General features: G+C 35.6%; 1 protein-coding gene across 1 annotated transcript in view; it reads left to right on the top strand.

The window, feature by feature from the left end:
* Positions 1-10,057, top strand: part of LOC148953440 (uncharacterized) — a 40,524-nt gene that overhangs the window by 3,580 nt on the left and 26,887 nt on the right. The window lies entirely within an intron of this gene.

Raw genomic sequence — 10,057 nt, 5'->3', positions numbered from 1 at the left:
TTATCTTAATGCTCTTAAACTTCTGAGCAGTTGCGACAGAACTAGTAATTGGAGCAATAGTAATAGCAGTAGTAGAACTAGAAAATGTTGCAGTAGCAGTAAATTTAATAGTAGTGTGGATATATTGCCTTTTGGTATACTGATCTTTCCCTTTAAGTATTCTCTGAGAGTTCCAACTAAATACACAAATCAATTCTTAAGATACGCTATTTAACACAATGATGTATAAAAAAAGAAAAGAAATAACAAATGTAAAAAAATTCAAATAGGAATGGAAAAACGAGGATTTTGTCAAGCAGTAGCAAACTATGAAAATTAAAACAAGCAAATATTTTGACAAGGACCTCCGCCAAGTAGTCCTCAGTGCTCAGAAAAAAAAAGACAAAATCTAATTTTTTGAAGTGAACTCTACAAGAAGAGAAAAGAAACTGAATAAAAAAAACAGCCAGAATAAATGAAAGACAATTCACTAATTATATTGGACAAATATTTTTTGCATAGCAATAGATTTTGCCCACCTGCAACTTCGATTTTCGTTGGATATGCAGACAGGTTGTCTTAGCTTGGACTGAGGAAAAATATAGCAATGGCTCTTAGAAAATAGCTCATTATAAATTGGGCTTAAGGAAATATTTGACGTACGGCAATCTTTTAAATAAACAGTTGAGATAAAAAAAATACATACATATCAATTTTTCTAAAAATAGAGATAGAGGAGATATTTTCTTAATTTTTAATTTGATGTATTTCGGGTAAACATGACGTGTTCAGGGGAGGGAAGGGTATATACCCTTTGATCACTTTGACTCTTAAAAAGGGCGCTCGAAATGCATATGACCAATCCAATGAGTCCCCTTCGATGTACATTGACTCCTAAAAAGGGCACTATAATTTTTATTTGATGTATTTCGGCTAAACATGACGTGTTAAGGGGGGGGGGGTATATCTGCCCTCTGATCACTTTGACTCTTAAAAAGGGCAGTATGAATGTAGATTACCAATCCAATGAGTCCCCTCCGATGTATATACGACCGCCTTTTCTATAAGAAAAAATTATTACATGCCCCGGGTCATAGCTTACAAGCCATGCCCTGAGAGTTTGGGGGCTGGGGTGTTATCCTCAAAGACATAATTTTCGGACCCTTCAACTGCAATGAAAGAAATTGCGATGTCCAATATTTTGATCGGATGTTTTTGGGGATATGATGAACTTGGAGAGGGAAGCGTGGCTGGTTGCTCTCAAATCACTTTTGACTCTTAAAAAGGGTAACTTCCAATTTTAAACGAACTGAGCCCCATCTGAGCTTTGTACTACCAGTCATTTCATAAGAACCTTATATGCCCCCCAGGGCATGACTTAAAACCCTATCCCCAGACCACTGGGGGGGGCGGATTTGTTAACTTTAGAGGCATTGTTATTTGTTCTGTGGACTTTTTTGAGCAAAATTGATATCTCACAATTTTAATCAGATTCGTTTTGTGAAGAGGGGTAGCCGGAGACGGAGTGGGGAGGGGGGGGCTAGCTGCCCTCTATCACTTTTGACTAGAATTTCCAATTTCAACCAAATGAGCCTCCTCTAGAGTTTATACATCCATCCCTTCATATCAACCTTAAATGACCCCGAAGAACAACTACAAAACCCTTGCCCCCGGCTCTTGTTTTTTTTTAACCCCAAAAGCCTTGTTAGATAATGTTTGGACGATTTTGAATGAAATGGCTATCTCAAAATTTCTATTAGCTGAATTTCAAGATAATTCAACTTGTGTTTGTGTCGGGGGGGGGGTAGCTGCCCTTCAGTCATTTTGACTCTTAAAAAGGACACTAGAGCTTCTAGTGACCCATCCAACGAGCCCCCTCCGAAATTTATGTGACCGCGCTTTCTATAAAACCTTATTTGCCCCCAGACATAACTGACAACGCTTGTCTTGAGGGATCTGCGGATTATTATCCTCAAAGGCATAATTTTCATACCTTTCAACTACGTTGAACAAAATGTCTAACTTAAAAAGTTGCCCTCTAGTCACTTTCGACTAATATAAAGGACACTAGCCCTTTCAATTTCCAATCAAATGAGCCTAAGATCAGTCTAATCAGTCTAAGACAAAAAAAGATATAAAAAAATAATAAATTTTGCCAACATCGTTCTCTGCTTAGGCGGCGCTATTGCGCTGCCTATGATTAAAAAAACTCTGTATTTAAAAACTTTGCGTTAAAAGGATTCTGAAAAACAAATTTTTCCTAAATAAGAATAAAGCATTATTAAACTTTAGACCAGCTGAAATAGATTCATTTAGTAGCTATAACTCAAAACGACCAGAAATCAGTATAAAAGAATAAATAACCCGTAAAACGAACAAAAATTAAATAAACAATCTTCGCAAACAAACATACAAGAGTTACAAAAACAAAGGAATAAATAAATCTTAAAACGACTAAAACTTAAATTAAATATTCAAATCAGACTCAAATTGAATAAAAATCACTGCAAACAAGAGTTTAGCTACTGCCCCCTTCTACCTCCCTTAGCTGTAAAAGTGTCAAATGAAACTCAGGGAGGAAAGAAACTAACAAAATGAAAAATAAAATCAAAATGGGTGAAAAAACGAGGATTTTGTCAGCCAGTGGCGAACCATGAAGAAGAAGAAATAAGCAAATATTTTGACAAGGACCTCCGCCATGTCGTCTTCAGTGCTGAACAAAAAAAAAGAAAAAGAAAGAAAAAAAACGAAAATCTAAACTTTCGAAGTTTACCTTTCAAAGACAGAACAGACACTGAATAAAAACCAAGCAGGAATCAATGAAAAAGAATTTACCAAGATGATTGAGCAAGAATGTTTTGCCTTGCAATAGTTTTAGCTGGTCTACAGTTTCGGTTTTCATTAGATGTGCAAATAGGTTCTTTTAAGTTATACCGGCTGAAAAGTTTGATTGAGTCCTTCAAAATTAAACTGTCGTAAATTGAGCTTAATGAAATATCTCCAGTATCTCTATTTTTTGCTAAATTTTGGTTCATGTATTTTTTTTTTATCTCAATTACCTCTTTAAAAGTTTTTTGGTACGCCATTTATAGTTGATATTAAGGTTGCCTCGTCAAAAGGAACCAGATTGGTCGAATTTACGAAAATATGCGAAGCCAATGCCGAATCAAAGTTGTCATTATTATTTTTTAATCTCAGGGACTTATCTATTGAAATTTTGTGCTCATGCAAATGTTCACCTAGTTGTTGATGGGTCCTACCAATGTAAAATTTCCCACAAGAACACGGGATTCTGTAAACACCACTACCCAGTACAGGGTCAGTTTTATCCTTTCCTGAGTTGAAAAAGTGTGTAACAAGTTCTCCTCGTATTTTAAATTCCGAAAAAAAAATTTCCTTCAAATAATGGGCTTATCCATGGGCACCGTCTTGTCTCCTTATTTGGCAAATTTTTACATGGATTTCATAGAACAATCTGCTTTGAATAGTTTCCACTTAAAACACTCTATCTGGTTTCGTTTCGTTGATGATATCCTTTCTGTTTGGGAACATTGACAAGACTCTCTAAGACAGTTTTTGGTACGTCTGAACTCTTTTGATTCTAGTCTCCACTTCACAATGCAACTCGAAGATTCAGGTCAGCTGCCTTTCTTGGATGTTTTGATTATAAAAACTTCTCCTAGCCTTGAAATTTCTATATATAGAAAGCCGACTCATAATGATCGATATCTACATTTCCCTTCCCATCACCCTCCTTCTGTGAAAAGAGGGGTAATAATCTCTTTAGTCGACAGAGTTTTAAAAATTTGTTTCAGTAATCATAAAAATTCTAAATTAAATTTTGTCAAGGATATTCTTTTCTGCAATGGTTACCCAATCAAACTTATTGAAAATATCATAGATAGACGATTAAAAAAGATAAAAGAACAAAACAGGGAGCTTGTCCCCCTTGATTCAGTTACCCCGGCAATTGAGAAACAAATTTTCATCGCTTTACCGTACATCCCGAAACTTGGCGATAAACTTGGAAAAATTTAAACAAAATATAATCTCTCTGTTTCTTTCAAAACCGAACAAAAAGTTGAACACTTTTTCAACTCAGGAAAGGATAAAACTGACCCTGTACTGGATCGTGGTGTCTACAGAATCCCGTGTTCTTGTGGGAAATTTTTCATTGGTAGGGCCCATCAACAACTAGGTGAACGTTTGCATGAGCACAAAATTTCAATAGATAAGTCCCTGAGATTAAAAAATAACAATGACAGCTTTGATTCGGCATTAGCTTCGTATATTTTTGTAAATCCGAATAATCTGGTTCGTTTTGACGAGGCAACCTTAATATCAACTATAAATGGCGTACCACAAACTTTTAAAGAGGTAATTGAGATAAAAAAAAATACATGAACCAAAATTTAGCAATAAATAGAGATACTGGAGATATTTCATTAAGCTCAATTTACGACAGTTTAATTTTGAAGGACTCAATCAAACTTTTCACCCGGTATAACTTAAAAGAACCTATTTGCATATCTAATGAAAACCGATACCTTAGACCGGCTAAAACTATTGCAAGGCAAAGGATTCTTGCTCAATCATCTTGGTAAATTCTTTTTCATTAATTCCTGCCTGGTTTTTATTCAGTGTCTGTTCTGTCTTTGAAAGGTAAACTTCGAAAGGTTAGATTTTCGTTTTTTTTCTTTCTTTTTCTTCTTTTTTGTTTAGGGTTGAAGACGACATGGCGGAGGTCCTTGTCGAAATATTCGCTTATTTCTTCTTCTTCATGGTTCGCCACTGGCTGACAAAATCCTCGTTTTTTCACCCTTTTTGATTTTATTTTTCATTTTGTTAGTTTCTTTCTTCTCTGAGTTTCATTTGTCATGCATAGGCCGTGTGGTCTAAGAATGTATTTACTGTAAAAGTGTAAAGCTTAATCAGTCATTAATGATTTTTGAAAACTATGCGTGTCTTGAACAGTCTCTGCAAAGAACTAATAAAATTAAAATGAATTTTTATACACTGATATTGATTACTTTTGCTCAGCATTTGAAGATTTTATTTCACAGTAGTTTTTATTTTTATTTAGATTTTGTAAGTACAAAAGAAAATATTTTTAAAATGATTCTGTTTCAGTAAAGCACAAATGACGTAGTAGGCTCTAGACTTTTACAGTTAGAGTAGCAGGAAGGTGACAGAAGCCAAATTCTTGTTTCAAGTGCTTTTTGTTCGAAAAAAATAGTATAATAAAACGTTAAGGGTGTATTGCTCTTTACTCTAAGCTATGCTATAGCGTAGCCTTTGATACCAGATGAATAAATTAAATTAATTAGTGCTATGTACGAAAATAAAATTTCAATGGTTAAGGTATGAAATAAAGCTAGTAGCTGTCCTATCCCCAATTTTCCTAGCTCCATTAACATGGATCACTTTGATGAACTTTTTATTAGCGAGAAACGCAAAGGCAAATTGGAGAACACAAAATCAATTGGGGAAGTGCAGCTCTCCTAGACTTATATCCTGCTGATGGTTTAAGCACCCTAGATGAAAATGCTACCAAAATTAATGAATTTTCAGAAATTTTGAGAGTTCAGGTTGCAAGAATAGATTTGAAAACTAGCTTTCGGAAGACTAAGTTTCAAAGACTAGGAATAAGTGAAGGTGAAGAAGTGACGTTGGGTTCCTAGAAAAATGGCGAGTGAAGTGAAGATGTTGCAAATAGAATAGTTAAAACCCAGGGTGTTTTTTTCACAGTTGAGAAAACATTGGAAGAATAGAATCATAGGTCTGAGAACAAATATTAGTTTATTAGAAGCCACAGTGATGACATAGGTGAAGTTTGGCTCTAAGGCGTTGGCTCTCCGAAAGACGGGGGAGGATTTGCTAGAGGCTTTCCAGAGAAATTGTCTGCGAATCTTCTTGGGTGCCCATCTAAGGGTTGTGCCAGTTCAACTCTGCTTTCTAGGGCTTTAATAAGAGAAAGGATGAAATGGCTCGGGCATGTTCTGGTGATGAAAGATAACAGATTGACAAATCTTTCAAATCAATGGGTTGCAAAGTTTCCGTTTCGCCTCTTTAGGGGATAACCACTAGGAGAAGAACAGTGAATCTGGCTTCAAAAGATTATTTCCTGGGGACGAAACTCACTATTTTTTTTACGTGACCGACCCACTGAAGTTGCTGAAGTTAGATCTAGAATTTTTTATTTAATTTTAAGGCACTCAAGGAGTTCAACATTTGAGATTTGATCAAGGTAGGTAATACCAGCAGTTTGGCAAGGACTTTGAGTTTCAAACACTGCGAGTCGACACTGGTCATCTGCCTTCAACATCCAAGTTTCACATGAGTTTTGTTGGGTATACTCAGAGTACAAAAAAATTGTGTTTCAAGCTGTATAGATAAAACCTTGATTCTGTCTATAGGCATAGCCTAGGGGATTTTTATGTCTTTTGAGTGGTTGTTGTCATTGGTGATTATGCTAGTGAGGTGGGGAAACTCTTCGACCTACTGGATTTTCTTTCCGTTAAGTTTCGGGTCCCGCTTAATTGTATCCTGCGGCTTCTGTGAGTAGCACATAGACTTGTTTTTAGATGCATTTACGATCATTTCAAAAGATCTAGTCGCTTCAAGTACTTTGTTAGCAATAACTTGTAGGTCCTGAGGTGTTCCCGTCATTTCGTCGATGTAGTCAGAATAAGTTAATTTGTCTTTACGAAAAAAACTCTGTGCACCACAAGTTTTTTCTACCGGGGATAAAACTGCTGTGAGGAAGAGGTTAAACAGTCTTAGCGACGCATGCTTGAATGTCTCATGTGGACCCTTGGAAGCTCTCAGTGAGACCTTCACTAGTTGTGACAAGACTCCAAAATTTAAAATACAAATCTTTGACTAGGCCAACTAGGTTTCGTGGAATTATGTAAGGGAGGAAGATATTCTAGATACTCTCTCTTCAAATAAGATCAAATGATTCTTTGAAGTCAAAGAAGAGCTGGTAGAGGTTGCCGCCGGAATTAAGATGTTTCACTAATTTTATTCTTCTTGGGACGGCTTGCAACCTGTTCATAGCCCCAGTGGTTGGTATTGTCAGCATAGTTTGAAAGATCTCCATTTGTGAAATTCTCAGTCGTGAATTTATCTAAAAGTTTCTCTGATTTAAACTTCTTGGAAGGTTGTAAAGAGACAAACTTTGAATAGATTGGGATGAAGGAAGATTGTTCGAAACTGTGTTGGCCTTAGGTGACTTGATACTGAAGTCAGTTGTTAGTAGATGTAGTAGTGGTAATATTACTGAAAATAATAGCAAACAAAGAACTTCGGGCAGCTTTCAAAGCTGATTACTCGAGACAGAGTTAGAGGATTGTATTCATTTCTTTTTTCGTAACTTTTGGGATGTCCTTCTTAATAATAGTTCCAAGTGGACAAGAACCAATTTTTTTCCTGTTTGTAAGCTGACACGTTCTAACTCAGTGTGTTCATTTGCACCACAACCATGGGTGTTGAGATCCCTAAAATGGTTCAGAAGGCCTTGGTAAATTTTTACACACAAAAGTCAAAGAGAGTTGTCCTGGAAACAGAATATCAGAATTAGAATAAACTTTACTTCGAAAAGAGACCATCGAAAGACAGTATACCCTGCAGTGCAATGATGCGTATAGAAAATATTAAGGCCATGGAGAATGAGGATGCTGAACAAGAAATAAAGAAATATGAAAAGACTCAGCTTACAGGGTTCGGGAAAATTAGGCAAGAATATAAATAATAAGCACACTCAAGGAAACACACAATATTTATTAATGAAGATTCATAGCATTCAAACGAGTACAATAGTGTTGAATCACGCTTGAGTTGTGGGGTCGAAGAGAAATTTAGATCCAAAGCCAGAAAGTTATGCAATTTATGAATTATATAGCCCGAAAAGAGGAGGCAGATAGAAAAGAAAAGAAGGAATTTGAAAAGTTTTGAGAGAAGAAAGGGAGGAAAATGTAGAAAGGGAGGGAAGAAAAAAAGAAAGGGAATGAAAAACGGGGACAAGCAAAAAAGAAAGGGAATGAAAAAATGATCAAATGATGAAACTCATAGAAAGGATCTCCCAAGCGTCACAACAGTCATCGGCAATAGATTTAAACTATGTGTTACAGTTTCAGCCATTAAATAAAAGCGCAGCTGGACATCTGTATGTCTTCCATTTTGACATAAAGTCTGAACTAAAAAGAAGGTGGAAATTGAGGAATAGAAATTCAATCCTATCTAAACGGTAAAGGGAAAAGATCCTATGCAGCTTTGCTAATCATTTTGGACTAATTTCCAAAAAACAAAAGAGACCATTTCAAAAAGCATTGAACTTTTTACCAAATGATTTTGAAATAAATGTAAAAGCAAAAGAAACAGATACTAAGAAAGGTTTAAAGTATTCGGTTACAAATTAAAAGATCTTAAGCTGAACTGTTTAGCCATGACAAAGAAACAAAGCGAGACAACTTAATGAGTTTTCTAATTTAAAACAACTGCAACAACTTAAACAATTTACTAAAATAACTGCAGTTTCACAGTCTTCAGAATTGAATTTGTATAAAAATAAGAAAGCTAGTTTTAGACACAGAAAACTCAGAATATAAGAAGTATCATAAAAAAGGCTCCATACACAGAACAAAAAGTAGATTTTAACAAAATCAAATGGGGGTTGCCTGCAACCATAGTAGTACCCCTGGGCTTTTCACCAGATGTTGCCCCAATAGAAATGATATTAAAAAAACTTAATGAGCAACGGCTTTGGCTACGACTGATAGTAATAAAATAAAATTATCAGAAAACCACATACGGAATATTAAACGGACAGATATTGGTAGACATTTCCGATGATTTTCTTAACAATCTAACTTAGGTGAGGATTGAACTCATGATTAAAAAAGCCAATATACATATCGAGACAGTTATAGCATTAAGCTATTGTTGAGATAACGGGCACCCATGCACGTTAGCTCAGGTTAAAATAGATACAGTAAAGAAAGATGATACTCCCCAAGAAAAGCAGTAAGAGAGGCCTAGTGCATACTCTTAAAGTAGAAGTTCTCTTACGGTGGAGACTACGAAGATGTTAGGAATCTCCTATGCCTATAGGTGAGTTCCATGACGAGGGGCTGGGGTAAAAACTTGTTGTAGAAAAGAGGAGACAAGAATGGCCAAGCCACCCTGTCTAAGGCTGAAAACATTGTGACTTAAGTGACAATGGGGATGGACTAACAACCCATAGGCAAAATGGGAAGATAGAAAAGCTAAGTAACCTAAGTAACTGTTTAAGTAACTTTCTGAAGATGAAACACAAGGCTGATATACCTAGAATATGAAATACTTCAAAGCCTGTATTGCCAAGATTAGGTAGCAATACCGAGTCACCAAAATAAGCCATCATGTGTTCAAGATTAGATTAGTCTTAGGAAGACCAGTGTAGAGTACGTGTTTTCCCTCAAAAGGCTTGAAAAAATATATTTCGGTGTGAGAAACCTAATCATTTGCTACTCACTGACGATTTATTTACTTCTACTTCAAAAGTAAAGAAATCTAAAAAAAAGAAAACAATTGTGTGATGAAAGAACATATTTGAAATTCAATCTAAGGGAGCAGACAGTAGAATTGAGTTCCTATTTGACGATGATTTTTTTATTTGTTTTTACTCACAGACACTAATTTTTCATAAAGAGGAAATTAATATGCCCCGGTGTTATTATGTGGGCTGTTTTTCAAGCTTTAACTTAGTATAATAACTGTAGAATAATAAGCAATGTTTGAAATTCTGTGTTTTTCTCTTTTTTTCTGGATTCCTTTTTTATTATTTGATCCTCTACTCTGATGCCGTCTTAAGTTCCAATTTGAATTTAATACGTTATTCACAAAAATAAATAAAATATAAGTACCAAAATAGCAAATACATAAATAGTACTTGAAGGTATAAGAGTATGAAACTTTTCCTCCAAACCCCCTGACCAGGGGTGGTCAGATAACAAAAACTGCTGTGTCGACACAACCCCCAAAGGCCCGGGGTGTAGGTGTTGTAATTTATTCCCTGGGAGCTTATATGGTTCTTATT

The sequence above is a fragment of the Artemia sp. Qi Xiang Cuo genome, chromosome 4 (assembly GCF_049724085.1).
Source record: "Artemia sp. Qi Xiang Cuo chromosome 4, ASM4972408v1, whole genome shotgun sequence".
NCBI classification, from domain to species: domain Eukaryota; kingdom Metazoa; phylum Arthropoda; class Branchiopoda; order Anostraca; family Artemiidae; genus Artemia; species Artemia sp. Qi Xiang Cuo.
This window is presented reverse-complemented; position numbering and strand designations above follow the sequence as displayed.